At 36.3% G+C, this 14,426-nt stretch overlaps 1 non-coding gene across 1 annotated transcript; it reads left to right on the forward strand.

The window, feature by feature from the left end:
• Nucleotides 1-11,272: 11,272 nt before the first annotated feature.
• Nucleotides 11,273-11,405, forward strand: LOC143681939 (U8 small nucleolar RNA). Its single transcript, XR_013174975.1, has one exon. It is a non-coding gene; the product is annotated as a U8 small nucleolar RNA (small nucleolar RNA).
• Nucleotides 11,406-14,426: the final 3,021 nt, after the last annotated feature.

The raw sequence follows: 14,426 nt of genomic DNA on the forward strand, positions 1-14,426 counted from the left end.
TTCAGAAGGTCAATTCTAGCTATAGTAATAAAATCTCACAATTTTCAGGTAAGACTATGCTTTCTGTGTTCTTTTCTCTAGAGTCCTTGTTCTCCAGTTCATCCCAAGGTGGCATCAAATTGTCTAGATGTGAGTTAAAAATGAGGGGCATGAGGAATGGACTGGTGGGTGGTTCTGGTGCTCAGAATACATCTTCACTGCATACATTAAGTATTTGACTGGACTGGCTGGGAGGTTATTCCCGAAGCCCTGCCTTGTGGAAGGCACCCAAGAGCAGTATCTGCACGAACACAAATGTCCACAGTGTCTCTGTCGTGTTCTGGTATCATAGGCCCTTTCAGGTTTGATTCTACCGAATCAAAGACCTGGAAAAGATAAAAATAAATCACAAACTATCTCTTATTATGCCTACTGGATTTCTCCCCAGATGAAAGAGGGCCTAACCATGGTTATCAGTGGATTAGCTGTGCCTTGGGCACATCTTCTAAGATGCAGGTAGCAGAACAGTCAGCAGTCATGCGTCTCCTCACCAGAGGTGGGGGCCTCTGTGTTGTGCTTTCAGCTGGAAGAATTCCAGTCTCTCACATGATCCCCCTTTCCAATTTGTGCCACTTTTCATGGTAAATTGTCACCATAGCAACACCCCAGTGCTCTTTGAGCCTCTGGTCAGCAGCAACACGGGTTCTTTCCAGCAGTGAGTCAATAGATGTTCAAAGTTTCAACAAGTTAGGAAATCACAGGTACTCAGAGCAGATAAGGATCCAGTCTTTGAGACTGTTTTATCAATTTCCCTGAGTCCAAATACAGCACTTCTCTCCCCACCGTTACAGCTAGAGTTTAATCTCTTGCCTCTGGGCTGCTCAGGAAATCTGTTCTTCAGAAACTTCTTTCTCAACCTAAACTTTTGTGTGCTATTCTAGCCTCTCCTTCTTTCTAATTTGTGTCTGGGGTCTTTGTTCTCTTTCTGTACTGCAGATCTTTTAAAGTCTCTTAATTCTTTTGGGGAAAACAACCCTGGTTTATCCATGATTATCTGCCTCTTCATTATCCTATCTACATGTCACAGATTATCCACAAGAGGTCCCAGTACAAACTGTGGAGGCAACTCACCACTGGGTGGCAGAAATAGAGCTCTAGGGACATAGGGGACAAATTTGCCAGTACGTTTTTTTCTACTCCGAAAGTTCTTGCTTTTGACCCCACAAAGGAGCACTAAGTATTCGTGCATAGACTCACACAACAACTGTTTATTGGCAAAGAACTGTGTTAAAGCCGGTTATAGAATTACTTGGGTTCCATTAGAGTGTCTAGTAAGACTGCTATGGTGCACATTACATGATACGAATGATTACATTATGGTAGAGTGGGAAAGAAAGTACAAATAAGGTATAGGGGTTCTGAATACTTTGCTATTGAGAATTAAAAATGAATAAAAATAAAAGAAAATAGGAATAAACATTTTAGAGTGTGAATGAAATTAAAGGTCACCCAGGCCATCTGGTTTGCTTTACAGATGAAACAAATAGTTCCAAATATGTTTTTAAAAAAACAACCAAACAAGAAGTTATATATTTTGTGAAAAAATTGGGTCTAGAACACAGATCTGTGGATTGCTAGCTTGGAGCAATTTTCTTTATACCAAGTGGTTTTCCGCAATAACACAAGAACATGTGGATCACAAATTGAATCTAAATTAGCAATAGCTGGGAAAGTTGTGTTTAAAAACGACCATATTAATTGGGGACCATCATAGAAAAAACAGAAAATAATTCTTTGGTTATATTTCTCATTAATTCATTCCTTGTTGGAAGAACTCCATCCAAAGGAAAGGTGTGAAAATAAAGGAAAGGAACTAAGACCATAAGAGAGGTTATGGAAATCAGAATTATTTAGTCAGAAAAAAAAAAGAATGTTAATGGGGAATTCTTAAGCCTCTGGGGATTAGGGGATCCTAAACCAGCTGTTGCCCATCTTTCCAAAGGGTAGAAATTCAGAGAAAATAAGACTTCCATATCAACCAGAAATGATGACGTGAGATGCAAGGAAAAAGTTCCTTTTCTGAGGGTCTAATAAACACAGAGAAAGGAAGTTGCAGAAAGCTGCAAACTCCCTTTAGACCTTTCCCTTTCGATCTTCTTACCTGGGGAACCAATCTCCTCTCCCAGAAGTCCTTTAGACCTGCCTGGAAGTGAGGCTGAAATGCAAGGAATACCCAGGAACTTGGAAATTTGTTCCAATCCCAATGCCCATGCTCCATAGATCTTATAAATTAGGGGGGAAAAGACAAAATTAAAAGGTGATGTATTATTTCCTGGTGATAAGAAAGTGAATGGGATACAGATACACTGCCATGTCTTTGAAATGAAAGAGCTAATGAAGTGCTTCTTTCTCAACCTAAACCTAAAGTACGTTGCTTTACAAATGGCCATTTTTTAGGGATAGCTAACCAAAATACTGAGAAGGAACCATGCTTGTCTCTGGAGCCTTGCTGTGGAGTTTCCAGAACCTTCTTGCTCTTTCCTTCTCACCTAAATTATCATACTTCAAAACAACTCTATACTGTTGATGAATCTGGAAATTATTAAGAATGGGCTAAGTCCCTGGTTCCCAACCTAGACATAGAATCATCTAGAAAGTTAAAAAAAAAAAAAAACAGGAAGAAAATCCAGTTCCCACTGCAGAGATTCTAAGGTGTAAAATAGACAGTAGAATCTGAGCATTTGTAGATTTGAGAAAGCTCTATAGGTGATCCCAATGCCCAAATTGGAGAATATTTAACTTGTGATATTTTTGTCTCCCAGAGGTATTTTTACTTAGCAGGGATCTTTTGGAGACCTCTAAAACTTTTAAATCCCCAGAAAGTGGATCTGAGATGGAGTCTTTGTGGCATAGGTAGGCTAAGCCTTTCTGGGGGAGGAAGGATTCATCCCTTAAATTGTTCCATAACAAGCTCCAGGTACCCTGAAGACTTGATAGTATCCTTGGCTTTGCAAAGAGCAGTGCTGCCATAGCATGAGGATGATTCTAAGGAAGGGAATGGAACATCAAACACTTAGGAAATGTGGCAGCACCCTTGGGAAAGGATGAAGTGAAATGCAAGGCTGGTGGATCAGCAGGCCTGCTTTTCAGGGCTCTTTGCTTGGCTGTCTATGTATAACCTGCTATTGATTGGTTTCCAACCTAAGGTGTTATTTATCTATATATTTTACTATGTCCCATGTGCTTGTTCCTGTGGCACACACTGCTGAGCTTGTATAAATTCTAGGAGATTTGCCAATTTTTCTTTCCTCTTGAGCCAAACAATCAGCTGAGGAACCTAAAGGACATTGAGGAGTGGGGCTGCAAAGGATATTGATTGTGAATTGTTTACTGACCTTCACAGCTCCCTTGGACTTCCTAAACCAATCCTCTAGCCCGGACAGATAATCAGAGCTCTTCTGAGAAATTCCATGCTTCAGTATCACACTGACAGAAACTCAATATTTTCTTTGGAAGGATTTGGTGAGTCTGAATTGGCTGTTCATTAGTAAATGTTAGTAGTGCCCAAGTAGCAATTACCAACTAGTGTAACTTCTTAACTATATAGTGCAGCAGGGGCTTAATTGTTCTCCCAAAATTTCTTTTCTCCATCTTCTTAGGCTCAGGACCTATCTAGGTAGAGACTGGATTTCCTAACCTCCTTTGCAGCTGTATGTGGTCATGGATTACTTTCTCCCCAATGGCTTGTGAGCATAATTGAAATAGGTAACTTCCACCAGCCTTACCTAATTAAAAGGACATTGCTTGCCTGGGACTCCTTTTTATTATGAGGTAGAAAGTAGGCTGGTGGGTGAAGCAAGCTGTAGGCATGTAGGAGAGGATAATGTCATAGGGAACAATGCTTTAGATAGAAGGAACCTTGGAACCCTGAAGAATTTCACCAAGTGGGACCAACCTGCCAATCTGTACTGCTTACCTAGGGACTTTTACATGAGATAAATGTCTATTTTATTTAACCACTTGCTGTAAGTTGAATTGTGTCCCCCCTCCCAAAGATAGGTTCATGTCCTAAATCTGGAAACATGACCTTATTTGGAAAGAGGTAATCAAATTAAGATGAGGTCATTCTGGATGAGGGCAGACACTAAATCCAAAGGCTGATGTCCCTATAAGAAAAGAAAAGTTTGGACACAGACACACAAAGAAAATACCATGTGAAGATGGAGACAGAGATTGGAGTGATGTGTTGCTAAGCCAAAGGATGCCAAGGATGGCTGTCAAGCTGGGAGAGGTGCATGGAACGGATTCTCTCCCATTGCCTTTGGAGGTAGCATGGCTAACACCTTGAATTTGGACTTCTGACCTCCAGAACTGAGAGAGAATAAATTTGGGTTGCTTTAAGCTGCCTAGCTCATGGTAATTTGTTACAGCAGCCACAGGAAACTAATCAACTACCATGTTGTGAATCTCTTTGTTTCAGCTGCTGACTTTACCTTAATTAATACACAGTTGCAATATGTCATTTTTGTTTGTTTTTTTCCTAAAGGAATTATGTGTTTTGTTGCAACAGAGAGCCTTAGAAGAACTAGAAATCCAACTTCCTCCAAGGCAGGATTATTTATAATCTCCCTTCAAGAAGTCATACAGGCTCTGTGCCAATCCTTTTGTGAGGGCATCTATACCAGTTGGGGGCCAGTCCATGGGGCCACTTTGTTCACACTTCTATACTTTCCTGCCTTGTGACCAACAATGTAGAAGGATGTCACTGTAAAACAGCAATGCTAATTGGCATCTAACGCATCCTTTCCCAAAGTATGATCTACCTCACACCCATTGTCAAAGATATGCCTCAAACAATGTGCCCTGGAGCTTGGAAAACATTTATACTATTCCTCCCCCTTGAAGATTCAGGGAGCAAATTCACATTTCAATGTTTAGAGAAGTCTAAAAATAACTTTGTTTAAACCAGAATTTATTAACTGCAGTTATTTATGCACCACCTCCACACACTTACTTCTTTTCTAAATAATAGCTGTAAATATTATGTAGAACTAGTGTGTTTTGTAGAGCATATTTTGGAAAATGTGGCTCTAACTCATGATCTTGCCTTAAATGGTCTTATTTTCTAAATCACTGAGCCATTCAACCATAGATAGAAAAATGTTGGTATTTGTTTATATTGTTTGATTATTGGATGTTAGCCCAGTCAGTAGTAAACAGGAAATGTTTTTATTTGAGAATATACCAAGAACTCCAGAAACAATGGCAGAGACATACCAATGAACCATTAAACACGTAACTAAACTATTCCTTTCTAGTACCTTCTTTGGCAGGGCTTACTTGTAGAGAATACAATTTTTACCAATAAGAAAAGAGGTTTCTCTCCTTTTAAATTTCAGCCTGTCTTAGTAGATAAAGTATGGATTCTGGGGTCAAAGAGAACTAGATTTGAAAGCCTTTTACCAGTTGTGAGACCTTTGGGAAATGATTTGTTTTTACTGAGCCTCAATTTCCTCTCTCATAAAATGGGGATGAAAATACATTATCTTTGTGGTGATAAGATACTGGCAGTAAAGCACCAAGCAGAGCACCTACTACTAGTAGGAATTCAACAAATGGTTATCTATGGGACAATCTCTTCTCATCTCACCCTTCCCCCTTTTTAATGTGCATAAAAATTTCAAACTGACTTTCCTCTATATTTCATTACTGTAGGACACATTCCATGTTCCTTAGCCAAGAAATTTATTTAGCATCTATTTTTAATTATTGGATATAATTTGTTGATATTTCCACCCAGGTATTGTCTTCCTATTCCTCAAAATTGCTACCAAATATGAATAGTCAAGTCTTCCTTCTCTTTCATCCTTTGAATTTCATCCTTTGAAATATTTGAGTCCCATTATTGAGGGTGCTATAGTACTCCTTTTTATGATAATGGATCAATACTTGAATTATTGATAAGGTATATTACATTAATTGATTTTCTTGTGTTGAACCAGTTTTGCATACCTGGGATAAATCCCACTTGGTTATGATGTATAATTCTTGTAATGTGCTGCTGGATTTGTTTGCAAGTATTTTGTTGAGGAATTTTGTATCTATATTCATTAGAGAGATTAGTCTGTAATTTTCTTTTCCTGTAGTTTCTTTGTCTGGCTTTCCTATTAGGGTAACGTTGGCATTATAGAATGAGTTAGGTAGCTTTTTCTCCTCTTCAATTTTTTTTGAAGAATTTGAGCAGGATTGGTCCTAATTCTTTCTTGAATGCTTGGTAGAATTCACATGTGAAGCCATCTTGTCCTTGACTTTTCTTTTTTGGGAACTTCTTGATGACTGATTCAACCTCTTTACTCGTGATTGGTTTGTTGAGGTCATCTATTTCTTCTTGAGTAAATGTTGGTTGTTAATGCCTTTCTAGGAAGTTGTCCATTTCATCTTTGTTGTCTAGTTTATTAGCATATAGTTGCTTATAGTATCCTCTGATCACCTCCTTATTTCTGCAGGGTAAGTACTTATGTCCCCTCTTTCTTTTCTGATTTTATTTATTTGCATCCTCTCTCCCTCTCTCTCTTTATTTTGATCAGCTTACCTAAGAGTACATTGATTTTATTGGGTTTCTCAAAGAACCAAATTCTGGTTTTGTTGATTTTCTCTATTGTTTTCTTGTCCCCATTTTCATTTATTTCTGTTCTGATCTTCGTAATTTCTTTCTTTTTGTTTGCTTTGGGGTTAGTTTGCTGTTCTTTCTCTAATTCTTCCAAGTTTGAACAGATAATTTCATGATTTTTGCTCTTTCTTCCTCTTCTTTTTTTTTTTTTTTTTTGGCATGTGTAGACTCTGAGAATTGAAACCAGTTCTTGGGTATTTCAGAAGAGAATTCTACCACTGAGCTGCACTTGCATCGCCCTACTCTTTCTTCTCTTTAAATATAGGCATTTAAGGCAATACATTTCCCTCTCAGCACTGCTTTTCCTGCAACCCATATGTTTTGATTTCTTGTGTTTTCATTTTCATTTGCCTCAAGATATTTACTAATTTCTTCCTTGACCCACTAGTTGTGTAAGAGTGTGTTGTTTAGCCTCCATATGTTTGGGAATTTTCTCATCCTCTGCTTGCTAGTGATTTTAATAATGGATCAATAAGTGAAAAATATCATAGACTTTGCACTAACACTAACATTTTCCAACTAAACTCTTTTTTCCCATTCCCTTTCAGGGATCAAAATATTATGACTCTAATTAAATCTCACTTATTTTCCCACTGCTTTGTTTTAATAGATGTGGGCACTACGTGATACTGAAAACCCAAACTGCACTTTTCATAACCCCAAAATTTTTAGGAAATTGAGAATGGTTATACAGATAACTATAACATAAACAATAGGAATTTGTTTGAAATTTTGTTTATTGGGCCAAATTTATACAAGGGGAAAGTTTTGCTTGTGGCTTTAGAAAAGTAGCTTGTAGCATACAAACCTTCCCTAAGAATAATTATAAAAGCTGAATAAGATTTTTTTAATTCAGTTATTTGAAGATATTAGAGGAAACTAAGGCAGCTAGGACTTGAAGGGACAAAATTCCAGACACTTCCCTTGATATCAATACTTGATAAAAATAGTATAAGAAAGGAGTATTATAGCATACCCACGTTCATGAGTATCAATATAAATCTCATTCAAAATATTAGCAAACATAATTCAGCATTATACATAAAACATATAACCAAGTTATACATCATAACCAGGTTGATTTTATTCCATGAACGCAAAGTTGTTTAATATTAGAAAAATCAAGCACTGTAATTTTCCATCTTAACTGAATAAAGGAGAAAAATCTTATGACCATCTCAATAGATGCAGGATAATTATTTGATAAAGTTTAGCACCTTGAGAACTTATAGAAAGCTAGAAATAAAAGGGGACTTCCTTAATCTAAAAAATTTAAAAGTTTCTGCAGAAACATAAACATTATAGTTAATGGGGAAATATTAAAAGATTTTCTCCTGTGATAAGGAATAAGACAGAGATGTCTTTTCCATCAGTTCTATTGTTAGAACTGATGACGATATTAACACTTTACTAGAGGTTCCATGGAATGGAATAAAGCAAAAAGATAAAAAAAAAAAAAAAGGGTGGGGGAAGAAGCATAAAACTATCATTGTTTGCAGATAATGTAATAGGGTACATAAAAACCCATAAAGATAAACTATTATACTTAAAAAGCGAATTTAACAAGGAAGGTCTCTAGACACAAGGTAAATATACAAAAGTTAACTATGTAACTATGCTGGTTTGAAACTGTTGTGTACCCCAGAAAAGCATGTCCTTTAATACTGATTCAATATTGTGGGGTGGGATCTGTTTTATTAAGTTGTTTCATGGATTTGTGACCCACCCAATTGTGGGTGGGATTTTTGATTAGGTAGGTGGTTTCCATGGAGATGTGTCTCCACTCATTAAAGGTGGGGTTGCTTATTGGAGTTCTTTAAGAGGAAACCATTTTTGGAAAAAGCTTCAAATTGACACAGGCAAGAGACCTTTGGAGATGCAGAAGAAATACACCCCTAGGGAAGCCTTTTGAACCAAGAAGTGAGGAAAGAAAGCTAACAAATGTCGTCATGTGCTTTCCTAGCTGACAGAGAAATCCTGAATTTCATTGGCCCTTTCTTGAGTCAAAGTATCTTTCTCTAGATGCCTTAGTTTGGACATTTTTATGGCCTTAGAACTGTAAACTTTTAACTTAATAAATTCCCTTTATAATAACCAACCCATTGCTGGTATATTGCATTCTGACAGCTTTAGCAAACCAAAACAATTTAACTATGTACTAGGAACAAACAATTAGAAAATGAACTTTATCTTTATCTAATAAAGGATGTGTAAAGCTGAAAACTGTAAAATATTACTGAGAAAAATTAAAGGAGACTGAAATAAATGGAGGAATATACCATACTTATGGATTAGAAGACACAATATTGAAAAGTTGTCTCTTCTCCCCAGATTAATCTATAGATTCACCGCAATTCCAAGTAAGTCCACACAGATTTGTGTGTATGTGTGTAAATTGACAGGTTGTTTCTAAATTTTACATGGAATAGATAATGGCTAAGAATAGTTGTAGTCTGTGTTATGAATAGTCATAACAATCTTGAAGAAGAACAAATTTGGAGACTTATACCACTAGATATCAATCATATAGTGTTTAATGTAGGGTGGTATTAGTACAAAGAGAGATAAATAGGTTAGTAGAAAGGAACAGAGACTTTAGAAATAGATCATACTACATGATTTAATCTATGACAAAAGTTGTACCTGCAAAGCAGGGGTGGAACTTACAGTATTTTCAATAAATGGAATGGAGACAATTAGATATCTGTAAGAGAAAAATGAATATTGATTTCCACTTCACAACATTTATTAAAATCAATTCCACGTTGATTGTGGATATAAATGTGAAGAAAATACAGGAAAATATTTCATAATTTTTGAATATGCAAAGATATCATTCATGGGCCACCAATGCATTTAAAATAAAGAAAAAAATTGACACAATGGGCTTCATTAGAGTTAGAATCAAAAGAGACTAGAGAGAGATGGAAACAGCCAAAATGTCCATCAACAGAAGAGTGGCTAAACAAACTGTGGTATATACATAGGATGGAATATTATGCAGCTGTAAGACAGGATAAACTTATGAAGCATGTAATAACATGGATGGACCTAGAGAACATTATGCTGAGTGAGTCTAGCCAAAAACTAAAGGACAAATACTGTATGGTCCCAATGATGTGAACCGACATTCGAGAATAAACTTGGAATATGTCATTGGTAACAGAGTCCAGCAGGAGTTAAAAACAGGGTAAGATAACGGGTGATTGGAGCTGAAGGGATACAGACTGTGCAACAGGACTAGATACAAAAACTCAAAAATGGACAGCACAATAATACCTAATTGTAAAGTAATCATGTTAAAACACTGAATGAAGCTGCATCTGAGCTATAGGGTTTTTTTTGTCTGTCTGTTTGTTTGTCTTTTTTTTTGTATTATTATTATTTTTATTTTTTTCTCTATATTAACATTCTATATCTTTTTCTGTTGTTTTGCTAGTTCTTCTTCTAAATCGATGTAAATGTACTAAGAAATGATGATCATGCATCTATGTGATGATGTTAAGAATTACTGATTGCATATGTAGAATGGAATGATTTCTAAATGTTGGGTTAATTTCTTTTTTTTTCTTTAATTAATAAAAAAAAAAGAGAGACTAGAGAGTGAAAAAGAAAGCTAGATAGAAGGAGAATATATTTGTAATACACCTATCTGGAATATATATATATGTGTGTGTGTGTGTGTGTGCTTATATATTATATGTATAATAGCTCTTACAATCAATAAGTAAAGATCGATAATACTTGTCCTCCCCATCCCCTCAAATGAGCAAAAATTTTGAGCAGGCATTTCACAAAAGACGATATCCAAATGGTCAAGAAACATATAAAAATGACTCAACATTAACTCTCAGGGAAATAGAAATTAAAATCACAATAAGATAGTACTACAAAATGGCTACAGTTTTAAAAATGATATTTCCAAGCTTTGATAAAGATGTGGAACAACTGGAACCATATACACTGTTGATCAAAATATAAACTGGTAGTTTAGAGAACTGTTAAGTAGTATATACTAAAGTTTTACATGCTCTGTGACCCAGCAATTCCACTACTGGGTTTATACCCAACAAATATGCATACATATGTATTTCAAGATATTGGATATTGAGACAAGAACATTAATTTCAGGATTATTCATAATAACCCTAAAGCTAGAAAAAACTACAATGCCCTCAATGGTACAGTGGACAAAGAAATTTTGGTATACTTATGAAATGGGTGCTATGCAGCAAGTGAAGTAGTAATTACTGGGTATCTGCTGTTTTTATATATTAAAAGAATGTATAAAGTTACAACCAGTAGTACTTTAGTACTCTTTGTATATCCTCAATAAGAATTCTCTTTGGGAATGGTTACCATTGAATATTTATTATTATTATATATAGTATTATATTATTTAAATAATTTTACTATTAAAGCTCTTGTGAAGGAAATTAGTGTGCATTAAGGGAAAGAAATTTCTGGTCAGATTTTTGTGAATACCTAGATACTATTTATCAAGCAAATGCTTTCACAGGGCATATTTAGTTATTTCATTCAAACTTACATCACTGTAAGAGTAATATGTCCATGTGCTTCTCATGGATTCATTGTAGTTGAAGTAAAAGGAAACTAAGGGAATCGTTAGGAGGGTTAATCCTGACCTGTTCCTTCTTCGGGAGGGCAGATTGGATATGTGATGACTGGAGTTGAACATTATGCTGAGTGAGACTAGCCAAAAACTAAAGGACAAGTACTGTATGGTCCCACTGATGTGAACCGACATTAGAGAATAAACTTGGAATATATCATTGGTAACAGAGACCATCAGGAGTTAGAAACAGGGTAAGATAATGGGTAATTGGAGCTGAAGGGATACAGACTGTGCAACAGGACTAGATACAAAAGCTCAAAAATGGACAGCACAATACTACCTAATTGTAATGCAATTATGTTAAAACACTGAATGAAGCTGCATCTGAGCTATAGTTTTTTTTGTTGTTGTTTGTTTGTTTTTATATATATTTTTTGTATTTTTTATTTTTATTTTTTTCTCTATATTATCATTTTATTTCTTTTTCTGTTGTCTTGCTATTTCTTTTTCTAAATCGATGCAAATGTACTAAGAAATGATGATCATACATCTATGTGATGATATTAAGAATTACTGATTGCATATGTAGAATGGAATGATTTCTAAATGTTGTGTTAGCTAATTTTTTTTAATTAATAAAAAAAAAAAAGGAAACTAAGGGAGATTTATAAACCTAACCCTACAGTAAATATGCAGTTAGTTGTGGGTCCAGGAAAAGACCCAGATGAACAAGGTGACATTCATAAAGAAGCTTAGTGGTCTGCCTAAAAGTCAGAGAGCATTCCTTCACAATTTCTGTTGTGGTAAAGTTTAGAAGGAAACGCCAACCAACATTATATTATCAGTTTATTCATCAATTTAATATTTACCAAGTACTTTAAGTTCCCAGAACTACCAAAAAAATAATAAAAATAAACTGCAATCCAGATTTCAAGATAAAATTAACAAATAGAAAAAAAATTAAAGACCAGTACTTATCTCATCAGCAACACTGGATCATACTAACATATACAAATGCCTTAAAAAATTTGAGAGGAAGAAATGGTCTTCTATCTGGGATTCTATGCAGAGGTAGACTAACAATAATCTGTAAAGGAAAAATAAAAGCATTTCAGACATGCCACATCTCAAAAAAAAAAAAATTATCTCCCTTTTACCTTTTCTTTGGAAGTTACTGGAGGAAGAGTTCTGCCAAAATTAGGGATTAAACTAAGAAAGAGGAAGACATGAAACCCAGCAAAGTGAAGATCCAACACAAGAGGAGAGTAAAGGATATTCCCGGGGTGATGGTCAATGGAGAACCCAAGCTGACCACTGAATAGGTGGCCTGGAGAAAAGAAAACAGAAGGGGAATGTTGTCATATTCTACTATCTAGCTCAACCATGAATAACATTTCTGTCATCAAATACATACTGAACAAAGAAAATTATGGTGCAATTTTATGATACAACTGTGCAAGGAGAAGAAGGGGGATGAGAAATTTGTGTTTTGTGGTTGAGGCAATCCCTGAAGCTGAAAACTCAAGAAGAAACAACATAATAATAAACCAAAAGAATCAGCTAAAAAGCTTTTTAGGTGACTACCTTAGAGGAACAGGAAAAGAAAAGCTGACGGTGAACTATCGTTTTTCATAACAAGCGTCATGGAGCTATTTGACTCCAACATTAAGCATGTTGGATTTTGATAAAAATAGACACCAAAAAAAAAATAAAAATATGAAAAGCCTTGAATTTTATGTCATCTTGGACAGATAACCTAACCTTTCTGACATCATTTCTAAAATAGAGTGATAGGACTGATAACCCTCTATTTTGAATGACCCCTGACCCACTAGATTTAAGAGATAAGCTACCTGATTCTAACTTTAAAACTCAATATGATCCCTGAAAATGGAGTCCGCATTTCAGAATTGGAAGGGATAATGGCATCACCTAGTTGGATTGCTCAGAACTCACAGTCATGAGCTTACTAGTGTGGCTGAGACCACTCGGGGACCTGGGACTCTAGATATTGATCCAAATGCTCTTTTTATATACTATAATGTCAGCAACGATGGGCTTAATGGGAGAGGTAGATGAGACTATGTAGACTACTTGCTAATCCTTAGAATATTATTTCTTGTAGATAAACTGGAGATGTGGTATAATTGAACCTCTCCCTTCTCCCCGAGTCTTCTTGACAGGGTTGTACATCTAATGGCAGAGTTACAACTTCAGAGAGTGGTACCTTTACCTCTCATTGCAGCCACGGTTAAAGTAAAGAAAGACACGTTTCTGATACAGAGAGGAATCCATCTTCCCAATCCTGAGATTACAATGCTATCAATTTCAGTAGGTGTCACCAAACCTTCCCTGAGGCCATCAGCAATTTCCCAGACTTATCTCTATACCCTGAGGTTGAATCAGTGCTGGGGTTATAACAGAGACACAAAAGTGAGTACATAAAGCACGAAAGAGTTGGCAGACAGTGTTACAGGTGACAATGTGCTGGGAGCACATCCTGTATGCTGCAAATCTCCTCCCTTCCCCCAGTCAATTTGCTGAGCGCTCCTGCATGCAAACACAAGAGGGAAATTGGAAAGCCAGTTACTAAGGAGACAAAACAGGTGCTCTGTGTGACTCATCCTCTCTTTGGAGAGAATCTGGGTACATTTTCTATGATGGAAGCTTCAGGGGTGATTAATTCACTTTTGATATCCATTTCAATGAACAAGGGCTGAGGAATTAATTTCAAATTTAAGCTTACTTTTTCCCATGACACAGAGAATGAGGGTGGAAATGGTTTAGGAAGCAAACTGGCAGAGGAAGGCAGGATATGATTCACTGTGAGGTTACAGGAGAATCCTTTCTGAGGGAAGAAATGAGAGAGGCAGAAGCTTCTGAATGAATCGGTGGCTTTGCCTCTGGGGTGGGGAAGATGTGGGTGAAAAATCAGTTATCTGGCCCAGTAGAAAAAGCTGGGAAGGGGCACGAAGTTAAAGTGATCCTATCTTGCTGTGCTAAATCCTGCAGAACAGCTCGTTCCATCCAGACAGTCGGATGGAACAAGCTATATAAGATAGATTTGGAGAGGGTGGAAAGAGGACAGAAGACTGAACACTTAATTTAGTTTTGACTTTCTTTCTGGAAGGCAGCAGGATGGTGCTAAACAATAGACAGACATCGATTGCAATCTCAGGAATGCTACCCATTAGCCACCAA

The sequence above is a fragment of the Tamandua tetradactyla genome, chromosome 4 (genome assembly GCF_023851605.1).
Source record: "Tamandua tetradactyla isolate mTamTet1 chromosome 4, mTamTet1.pri, whole genome shotgun sequence".
Lineage (NCBI taxonomy): Eukaryota > Metazoa > Chordata > Mammalia > Pilosa > Myrmecophagidae > Tamandua > Tamandua tetradactyla.